At 45.7% G+C, this 11,601-nt stretch overlaps 1 pseudogene; it reads right to left on the minus strand.

Moving 5' to 3' along the window:
* Positions 1–937: 937 nt before the first annotated feature.
* On the minus strand, positions 938–1,055 carry LOC126237852 (5S ribosomal RNA; annotated as a pseudogene).
* Between the last annotated feature and the right edge of the window lie 10,546 nt (positions 1,056–11,601).

The raw sequence follows: 11,601 nt of genomic DNA on the forward strand, positions 1-11,601 counted from the left end.
TTACGTGTTGCCACATACTTATACGTTTGTGACTATTACAGCGCCATCTATCACAAAGCAAAAAAAGTGGTCCAACTAAAACATTCATATTTCTTTACGTGCTACACGAATATGTAATAAAAATGGGGGTTCCTATTTTTAAAAAACGCAGTTGATATCCGTTTGACCTATGGCAGCGCCATCTAGCTGGGCAACCATAACCCCATGTGGTTTCCCCCTTCAAGCTAGACGAGTTTCGTTCTTTGTAGTTTTTTCGTTTGATTCTTATTTCGTGAGATATGTGGACCGGTCGCTATCAATGGACCACCCTGTATATATATATATATATATATATATATATATATATATATATATATATATATATATATATATATACAATTCGCATCCTATTGTTCAGTTAATGGTGGAGAGTAACTCGTACCAATGTTTTGGATTTGCTGCCCTATTCCATTCACGTGTGTAGCGAAGGGAAAAATTACCTTCTTTCCGACTACACACACGCTGTAATCTCTGTATCCCCATTTTGATGGTCCCTAAGCAACGTTTACGATGGAGGCTATATATAGGAAGGACGCTATCCTTCGAGTAAACAGGAAAAAATGTTAACTCTTATTTAACGCGCTTTTGTATTCATACAACCACTAGTTACCATCTCCCTCTATGATATATTAAACATGAAGTTTTCTAGTGTAAAAAAATGGATGTATAACAGTGTGTTGTCATGCTTCAGCAGCAGCACTCCGTCTTCAGGCCACAAGTGGCCCATCGGGACCATCCGACCGCCGTGTCATCCTCAGATGAGGACGCGGATAGGAGGGGCGTGTGGTCAGCACACCGCTCTCCCGGTCGTTATGATGGTTTTCTTTGACCGTTGCCGCTACTGTTCTGTAGAGTATCTCCTCAATTGGCATCACGAGGCTGAGTGCACCCGGAAAAATGGCAACAGCGCATGGCGGCCTGGATGGTCACCCATCCAAGTGCCGGCCACGTCCGACAGCGCTTAACTTCGGTGATCTCACGGGAACCGGCGTATCCACTGCGGCAAGGCCGTTGTCCTATCATGCCTTACGTGACACATAATTACTAAAATCTCTTAGTGTAACTACTATCGTCCACAGGGATTAATGCTGTGCCTACATCCAGTGTCAATTTCCAACAGTCACCTACATGCCATTCAGTCAGTCAGAACATCTGATTGTTCTGACGCTGTTAGGGAATTATGGCCACAGCTTTGTACACTCTTCTAAAGCCCACCAGTACATATCGTACGTGACTGCTGATGAATATTTTTTGTCGAACTAGTACCATGACCAACAATATTGTTACTCGAACATTGAGGAAGTGATTTCAGTTTACTGAACGCCTTCATGCAACTGAAACAACATTAAAACATGAAATATTACTCTCGTAACCCAATACTTCATCAAAGATACAATATTTTTTGGTTCTTAACTGCTGCTAATTATATCACTTGAAAATCCCTGTCCTTACAGATATGACTCTTTTCGCATATTACACTCCTGGAAATGGAAAAAAGAACACATTGACACCGGTGTGTCAGACCCACCATACTTGCTCCGGACACTGCGAGAGGGCTGTACAAGCAATTATCACACGCACGGCACAGCGGACACACCAGGAACCGCGGTGTTGGCCGTCGAATGGCGCTAGCTGCGCAGCATTTGTGCACCGCCGCCGTCAGTGTCAGCCAGTTTGCCGTGGCATACGGAGCTCCATCGCAGTCTTTAACACTGGTAGCATGCCGCGACAGCGTGGACGTGAACCGTATGTGCAGTTGACGGACTTTGAGCGAGGGCGTATAGTGGGCATGCGGGAGGCCGGGTGGACGTACCGCCGAATTGCTCAACACGTGGGGCGTGAGGTCTCCACAGTACATCGATGTTGTCGCCAGTGGTCGGCGGAAGGTGCACGTGCCCGTCGACCTGGGACCGGACCGCAGCGACGCACGGATGCACGCCAAGATCGTAGGATCCTACGCAGTGCCGTAGGGGACCGCACCGCCACTTCCCAGCAAATTAGGGACACTGTTGCTCCTGGGGTATCGGCGAGGACCATTCGCAACCGTCTCCATGAAGCTGGGCTACGGTCCCGCACACCGTTAGGCCGTCTTCCGCTCACGCCCCAACATCGTGCAGCCCGCCTCCAGTGGTGTCGCGACAGGCGTGAATGGAGGGACGAATGGAGACGTGTCGTCTTCAGCGATGAGAGTCGCTTCTGCCTTGGTGCCAATGATGGGCGTATGCGTGTTTGGCGCCGTGCAGGTGAGCGCCACAATCAGGACTGCATACGACCGAGGCACACAGGGCCAACACCCGGCATCATGGTGTGGGGAGCGATCTCCTACACTGGCCGTACACCACTGGTGATCGTCGAGGGGACACTGAATAGTGCACGGTACATCCAAACCGTCATCGAACCCATCGTTCTACCATTCCTAGACCGGCAAGGGAACTTGCTGTTCCAACAGGACAATGCACGTCCGCATGTATCCCGTGCCACCCAACGTGCTCTAGAAGGTGTAAGTCAACTACCCTGGCCAGCAAGATCTCCGGATCTGTCCCCCATTGAGCATGTTTGGGACTGGATGAAGCGTCGTCTCACGCGGTCTGCACGTCCAGCACGAACGCTGGTCCAACTGAGGCGCCAGGTGGAAATGGCATGGCAAGCCGTTCCACAGGACTACATCCAGCATCTCTACGATCGTCTCCATGGGAGAATAGCAGCCTGCATTGCTGCGAAAGGTGGATATACACTGTACTAGTGCCGACATTGTGCATGCTCTGTTGCCTGTGTCTATGTGCCTGTGGTTCTGTCAGTGTGATCATGTGATGTATCTGACCCCAGGAATGTGTCAATAAAGTTTCCCCTTCCTGGGACAATGAATTCACGGTGTTCTTATTTCAGTTTCCAGGAGTGTATTATGAAAGCTTTCCTCCCTTTTTCCTTCAGCGTAATATTCTTGGATTACTAACTGAAAGTCCATTGTTCTCCAAACTAAAACATACCATTGTTACTTACATAATCTGGCACTTTTTCCTTCCTACCTGTGATTCTTTCAAAAAGTCCACTGTTAGCTTTGATTATCTCTTGCGTATGCATCCACATTATATTTATGTACTATATAGAGATTTAATCTGTTCTTCATTTACTTTCAGTCTCATTATTAGACATTTATTTCGTTGTCCTAACGTCCTTTTATGAAACCAATGATTTCTCATTTAGCTCCTTGAAATTATCAGCTACAGGTTACATTGAAATATAATACTGTGCATTCTTTCGCTTGACAAAATCTAGTTTTGTAAGTATGGATACAGTTCAGTGGATTATTTCAAGCCACTGTAGTAAAAAGTGTGCTCCCTTTTTATAATCACAAAATATACTTCGCAATATAAATGACTTGATCTCTTACCTTAATTGTCTTCATGGACTCTTCTCTCCATACAGAGAGCAGTGTTATCTACAGTCCATATTACTATCATTTTCTTTCATTGTTTGATTTCATATTGTAGTTCATCTACTGAAATACTGTGTTTCATTACTCCATAGTCTGTGAACACTTGCTTAAAATGAGTTTGAGTAAAGACGCGAAATTCTTGGCCAAATCGTAGGTGGCCGCTCCAGTATTGCTGACAATTGATCGTAAAGACACGACTATATGGATCTTAGGCAGTCCACACGGCTTAGAGGGAGCTATACGTTCTCAATTTCTTAATGAACTCCTTTGGTACAGAATTGGAAGTTTCACAGTTTTTCTGATCACTCGCTTAACTGGATCCTCATCGATCCTGCGCCACGGTGTGTCACATAATGAAGCACTAATCTTGTCAATGTTGTCCTTCTGTGGGATGATCACAGTAGCATTACCTATATCCACTTTACATACTACTCTGTTCACGTCTGTTCGTAAGTTACAAATGTCTGACCGCACCATAGGCGAAATGTTGCTCTTCAACGATGCGGCTTTCGTCAACACACGCGAGACTCACGAATAATTTCCTCGGTTGCGTCTTCATTTACAGGCAGTTAGTTGGCAGCATCCGGCACAAACAATGGGTGTTCTGAAAAGCTTGATTCACCGAGCTCAGGTCATCGCAGATGTCAATACCGGGAGTGGCATTGCAGACACCTCCAAACTGTGTTCCTGGCAAGTGGATATTCTTTTCAGCATATACGAAGAGTGTTGCAAACATACATAAGGCGAACAAGGAAGAGAAAGAGTCCAAAACGACAGCCTATTGCCACGTACTGGAAAAAAAGAAGAGAGAGGTTAAAGTGATATTTAGTATTCCGTCTAAAACATCGGCGTTTATGGGATCAATCAAAGGTGACTTAGAGCTGCACAAGGCAGGTGTTTATAAGATGCCGTGCGAGTGAGGCATATCATAAATAGGGCAAACGACGGTTACTCTTCAGGAACGCATCGTGGAATACCAGCGGTATACTCGCCTCTTCTGACCTAGCTAATTAACTGTCACAGAATACCGTATTTCTTCTTGTCATTCGATGAAATACAATTAAACAAAAATTGTGGCCCATACTTCAAACTTTAGGAACAGTGTTATCAATGAATTAGTGGAAGTATGGCTCTCCGAGGCCCATGTCAGTCGGGACGGCGATTTCCAGTTAGATAATGCATGGAATCCTGTCATGGCGAAAATTCGTTCGCAGCGTAGACGATGTCGTTCTGCAATTTTATTGTGTGAAGACGATCGATCGCACATCGATGAGACGAGCTTGCACCACTGGGGGCGCTCACGGCAGACTTGCAGCAGAAGCGCGTGCACCCTAGTAACGCACCTACAACTGGGTACACCACGCATGCGCAGGCGGGCTCCGAAAATGGGTATCTCAGTGTACTTCCATCAGTCTGCACCCGAAGATGCTCGTCAAGACTCAGCGCTGAAATGTTGTGGCAGCACGTTATTGACATCCAGTAGTTCGCCCGAAAATTCTTAGAACAATCTATTTTCATATTGGAGCCCTGTTTCTATATTACGAGGGCGTGCTAAAAAGTAATGCTTTTGAATTTTTATTTTGTTCTGAATAGTGGTTGTAGTAATATTTGTCACGTCTATTACTCGTTCGACACTACCGCTTCGCTCAAGCAAATTGCAACCTTCAACCTCTAGAAGCCACCGAATTTCCGCGTGTAACATGGCGGTGTGTAACCTAACTACGCTGACATGACAAAAGTCATGTGATGCCTCGTAATATCGTATCGGATCTCCTTTAGCCCTATGTAGTAGAGCAACTCGATGCGGCATGGGATCAACAAGTCGTCGGATGTCCCCAGCTGAGTTATTGGGCCATGCTTCCTCTATAGCTGTCCATAATTTTGGACAGTATCGCCGGTGACAGATTTTGTGCACGAAGTGATCTCTAGATTATGTTCCATAAATGTCCGATAGTACTCATGTCGGGCGATCTGGGTGGCTAAATCATTCGCTCGAATTGTCCAGAATGTTCAAACCAATCGCCAATGATTGTGGCCCAGTGACATGGCGCATTGTCATCCATAATAATTCCATCGATCTTTGGTAGCATGGAGTCACCATCAGCTTTCTCAGTGCCTTGTTGGCAACCTGGATCCATGACTTCGTGGTGTCTGCACCACACTCGAACACGACCATCAGCTCTTACCAACGGAAATCGGGAGTAAACTGACCAAGCCACTGTTTTCCAATCGTCTACGGTCATGTCATTATAGTCACGAGCCCCGGAGAGGCGCTGAAGGAGAAGTCGTTCTATCAGCAATTGTATTCGCGTCGGTTGTCTGCTGCCATAGTCCTCTACCGCCAAATTTCGCCGCACTATCCTAACAGATACGTTCGTCATACGTCCCACATTGATTTCTGTCTTTAGCAGTGACGACTCCACACAAACGTCGCTGTTCTCGGTCGTTAAGTAAACGCCGTCGGCCACTGCGTTGTCCGTGGTGAAAGTTAATGCCTGATATTTCGTATTCTTGGCACACTCTTTACACTGTTGATCTCAGAATATTCCGGAATACTACGCCGCCTTCATGACCATCAGCGGCGTACGTCGGTCCCACATAATGACACCCCACAACAGCATGGAACCTCCACCTTGCTTCACTCGCTGAACAACGTGTTTTAAGGCGTTCAGCCTGACCGGGTTGCCTCGAAACACGTCTCCGACGATTGTCTGGTTGAAGGCATATGCGACACTCATCGGTGATGCCAATCCTGAGCGATCCATTCGGCATGTTGTAGGGCCCATCTGTACCGCGCTGCATGGTGTCGTGGTTGTAAAGATGGGCCTGGCCATGGACGCCGGGGGTGAAGTTGCGCATCATGCAGCCTATTGCGCACAGTTTGAGTCGTAACTCGACGTACTGTGGCTGCACGAAAAGCAGTATTCAACAGGGTGGCGTTGCTGTCAGGGTTCCTCCGAGCCATAATCCGTAGGTAGCGGTCATCCACTGCAGTAGCAGCCCTTGGGTGGCCTGAGCGAGGGATGTCATCAACAGTTCCTGTCTCTCTGTATCTCCTCCATGTCCGAACAACATTGCTTTGGTTCACTCCGAGACACCTGGACATTTCCCTTGCTGAGAGCCCTTCCTGGCTCAAAGTAACAATGCGGACGCGATCGAACCGCAGTATTGACCGTCTAGCCATGGTTGAACTACAGGCAACACGAGGCGTGTACCTCCATCCTGGTGGAATGACTGCAATTGATCGGTTGTCGGACCCCATCCGTCTAATAGGTGGTGCTCATGCATGGTTGTTTACATGTTTGGGAGGGTTTAGTGACATCTCTGAACAGTCAAAGAGACTGTCTCTGTGACACAATATCCACAGTCAACGTCTATCTTCAGGAGCTCTGGGAACCGGAGTGACAGAAAACTTTTTTTGATGTGTGTATTATTGTATACTTCGCGCTTAACAGCCGAGTCAGCAGTATGTATCATGTGACGTCTTTTTGATCTTAGCTGCCAGTCGTTGGTGAGTGTTTCTCGTAGCATGGCTTGGACTCATTCGTTCTGGTTACCGCAGACATGAATCAGTATGTTTATCTCACGATTCTCTGTCGTCACGTACTCCCTTTTCTTCACTAACTTCAAGACGCTGTCTTCCACGATGACTACAGCTGTGCCCACAGGGCTACACGCATACGTTCCTGTTTTGATGAACTCTGAGTCACTCTATCGCATCTCGAATAGCCCTTTATATTATTAGATCCCGATCAGTTAATGCTTCGGACTATTTACATCAGCGGATGAAACGCAGCAGTCAACATCCTGTAGTCTAGCAGCTCCACAGGATCTGACATGAGTAGCCCAGCTGCATATGGGGTATCTGAAGAAGTGTATGTTAAATAAATAGGCAACCAGACAAATAAATAAACAGAGACGGTGTTACATAGTTTTACCGTGATGTGTCCTGGACTGATTAAATTTTTCGTCCGGTGTGCTCAGTAACCAAAGGAATACACCTCCCTCGACATTCTTCCAATAATCAATGAAGCTGACGAAATACCAAGTGAAAATATTAACGTCTAAATACGTTAAAAACTAAATTCTGTGTTTGTACTTACTTTATCCGTTGGAACTGGCTGCTGAAAGCCTGTGGCTGTAGAATGAATGGTTTCGCTTGTTGTAAAATAATATTTGCTATTGACCGTCCTATTTTTCCTTTGATTCTGGAAATAATTCCCATTCTAAAATGTGATTCTTGAGTATTATGACATTTTGCGAAATGTGAGCAAATAGCAGTTCTAAAGATGTCATAATACAGGAAAATGCACACGAATATGAGAATTGTTTTCCGAAACACGTCTCGCAGTAAAGAAAGAAAGGAAAATAGTGTCTGATAGGAGCGAATGGTATTTTGTAAGAAACAAAATCTCGCAGAAAGTGAAGTTTTCTTGTTGTGGCGGTTCTCACATATCCTTCAGGCGCTTTCTGTTCTCGTGATGAAGTGTTTTGTCACCGATTGCCCGTAGAAACCTAAGCGCACCGAATATGAGTCATCGCTCTAGGGAAGTACTACACGTATATGGGGCCGACGTAATTATTTACTATCTCACGACAGTAATATAGGCCTGAATTAATAACGTGTCTGACTGCTCAGAAATTGCCGAGAGCGATTTTGAATATTTCGAATCTTGCGTAAAATCACAACTTTCAGAAAGCAGCTCTCTTGCACAGAATGAACTGTGATTTACTAAGATATACCGTCAGCCCTCTATCCAAAACTAACTCTAACCGACGAAAGCTTTCAGTTCAGTCATATACACTACTGGCCATTAAAATTGCTGCACCACGAAGAAGGCGTGAAACAGACGATAAATTTAACCGACAGGAAGATGATGCTGTGATATGCAAATGATTAGCTTTTCAGAGCATTCACACAAGGTTGACGCCGGTGGCGACACCTACAACGAGCTGACATGAGGAAAGTTTCCAACCGATTTCTCATACACAAACAGCAGTTGACCGGCGTTGCCTGGTGAAACGTTGTTGTGATGCCTCGTATAAGGAGGAGAAATGCGTTCCATCACGTTTCCGACTTTCATAAAGGTCGGATTATAGCCTAAAGCGATTGCGGTTTATCGTATCACGACATCGATGCTCGCGTTGGTCGAGATCCAATGACTGTTAGCAGAATATGGAATCGGTGGGTTCAGGAGGGTAATACGGAACGCCGTGCTGGAACCCAACGGCCTCGTATCACTAGCAGTCGAGATGACAGCCATCTTATCCTCATGGCTGTAACGGATCGTGTAGCCACGTCTTGATCCCTGAGTCAACAGATGGGGACGTTTGCAAGACAACAACCACCTGCACGAACAGTTCGACGACGTTTGCAGCAGCTTGGACTATCAGCTCGGAGACGGTGGCTGCGGTTACCCTTGACGCTGCATCACAGACAGGAGCGCCTGCGATGGTGTGCTCAACGACAAACCTGGGTGCACGAATGGCAAAACGTCATTTTTTCGGATGAATCAAGGTTGTGTTTACAGCATCATGATGGTCACATCCGTGTTTGGCGACGTCGCGGTGAACGCACATTGAAAGCGTGTATTCGTCATCGCCATGCTGGCGTATCACCTGGCGTGATGGTATGGGCTGCCATTGGTTACACGTCTCGGTCACCTCTTCTTCGCACTAACGGCACTTTGAACAATGGGCGTTACATTTCAGATGTGGTACGACCCGTGGCTCTACCCTTCATTCGATCCCTGCGAAACCCTACATTTCAACAGGATAATACACGACCGCATGTTGCAGGTCCTGTACGGGCCCTTCTGGATACAGAAAATGTTCGACTGCTAACGCGGCTAGCACATTCTTCAGATCTCCACCAACTGAAAACGTCTGATCAATGGTGGCCGAGCTACTGGCTCGTCACAATACTCCAGTCACTGCTCTTGATGAACTGTGGTATCGTGTTGAAGCCGCATGGGCAGCTGTACCTGTACACTCCATCCAAGCTCTGTTTGACTCAATGCCCAGGCGTATCAAGGCCGTTATTACGGCCAGAGGCGGTTGTTCTGGGTACTGATTTCTCAGGATCTATGCACCCAAATTGCGTGAAAATGTACTCACATGTCAGTTTTAGTATAATATATTTGTGCAATGAATACCCGTTTATCATCTGCATTTCTTCTTGGTGTAGCAATTGTAATGGCCAGTAGTGTACTATCGCTGTAGTTCAGCAGAGTGAACCATGTAGAAGGACGCTACAAAATCACTTCCAGCATAAATAAAATTTCACACCACTGTATTTATCCAAGGTCAGGATTTCAACCCAGTTCTATATCTCACTAGGCAGATTTGTTAACCGCTACACCACCCCAGCGCAGTGTCTTTGATCAACTGCGTATATTATCCTAGCGCGCCTCAGTCCATTCGGTACTCCCCCTAAACTGGAACAGGTCCTCCGCCTGTACTGGGATAGCACCTCAGCACCTGACAAAACGGGGCAGGCGTAGGGGCTTCAATCAAATGCAACTGTATGGTCTCAGAGACCTTTTCATTTGAGTAACGCACCTATGCCTGGGTTTCAGGTAGGAAACCCCGTTACGTTCGATGCTGAGGAGTTATTCCAATACAGCTGGAGAGCCTCTGCAATGCTGTACAACTTCAGGGGGAATATGAAGTGGGCTGAGCCGTCAATGGGAATTTGGTTGAGGAGGGAGGCGTACTAGTACAGTCCGTGCAGTTGTGCAAAGACACTGTGCTGGGGTGGTGTGGTGATTAGCACAGCTGCCTAGTGAATAGGAAACCCAGATTCGAATCCCGGCCTTGGTACAAATTTTCATTCGTCGCTTGACTCTGCATATATATATACCATAGATGTAAGGTCTCTAGTACCATATATATTCATTTGATTACTGTACTTTTCTATAATGTGTACAATCGGGTACCACTTAAAATCATTAACAGTTCTTTAAAATCAGCTGTCACATTCAAAAATCGCAATCTGTCATGTTTGGCGCTGTACAGATCGTTACAAATTCACATACAGATTGGAAAAAACTGAATTTTTGTAACACTTTCGTAACTTTTTTCCAAGCCGGCGGATTCCTTGGCGGCTGCCGTAAGTGGCTCCCAGACGCGCGGTACTATTGTATAATTTCTCCTGAAGCGGTATCTTATTGAACGTCTAGGGACGAGACAGAGACAGCGCAACAATATTGAATACATCAAAAACTTTTTAAATTTACTTCGCTATTCAAAAATTTGTGACGTCTATTGGCAGTTTTGACAACACCCTTGCCAATCTTTCGCATGCTGCAGACTGTAAATACCAATCCATATGTTCACTGTCCGTTGTTGTTGGTATTGAAAACTAGTCAGAAACCAGACAAAAGAGATTTTTGGTTAGAGTACTTCAAAATGTAAAATACTGCAGTGCCTATGTTGTTTCGAAGTACGATGTAATATTGCTTCGGACATACATGCATGTCCGAAGGAACAGGCACTACGGCGACTACAGCCTTTATGAAATGCACGAAATGTATTCTCAGTTGCGAATATGGATAACCATTATCTGTATAATGGAATGATGACAATGAAAATTTGTGCCAGACCTGTACTCGAACCCGGATTTCTGGTTTATGCATGCATGGGCGAAGGAATGTAGCATCCTCCTTCGGAACAACACAGGCAATGCAATACCATATTTATCCGCCGACACCGGGCAAGCGAAATTGAATTGAAATGTCTCCCCTGTACGGGAATGTACATAATGGATATACGAGTACAGCCTGTAGACACATGGTTGGCGACATATGGATCTTTGGATCTGACCTAGAGTCTTTCTCGGATAGCCCAACGATAAGGCGAGCGCTCGTGATAAGCGTGAAATCCGTGTTCGAGTTCCAGTCTGGCACAAATTTTCATAGTCATCATTCCGTTATACAGCTGATGGTCCTCTATATTTGCAACAGCAGATACGGTTCATGTATAAATAACTGTCGTCATTGTCGGACGTTATAGCAGATGATTACAAAAACAGAGATGTTAAGAATGAACCATATGATATGTTGCTCATAAAATTCGGAGAAAGGCCACGAAAGACGATGTTTTAAAAACATTAAATAATGAAAAAT

This window comes from Schistocerca nitens, chromosome 2, assembly GCF_023898315.1.
Source record: "Schistocerca nitens isolate TAMUIC-IGC-003100 chromosome 2, iqSchNite1.1, whole genome shotgun sequence".
Taxonomy (NCBI): Eukaryota; Metazoa; Arthropoda; class Insecta; order Orthoptera; family Acrididae; genus Schistocerca; species Schistocerca nitens.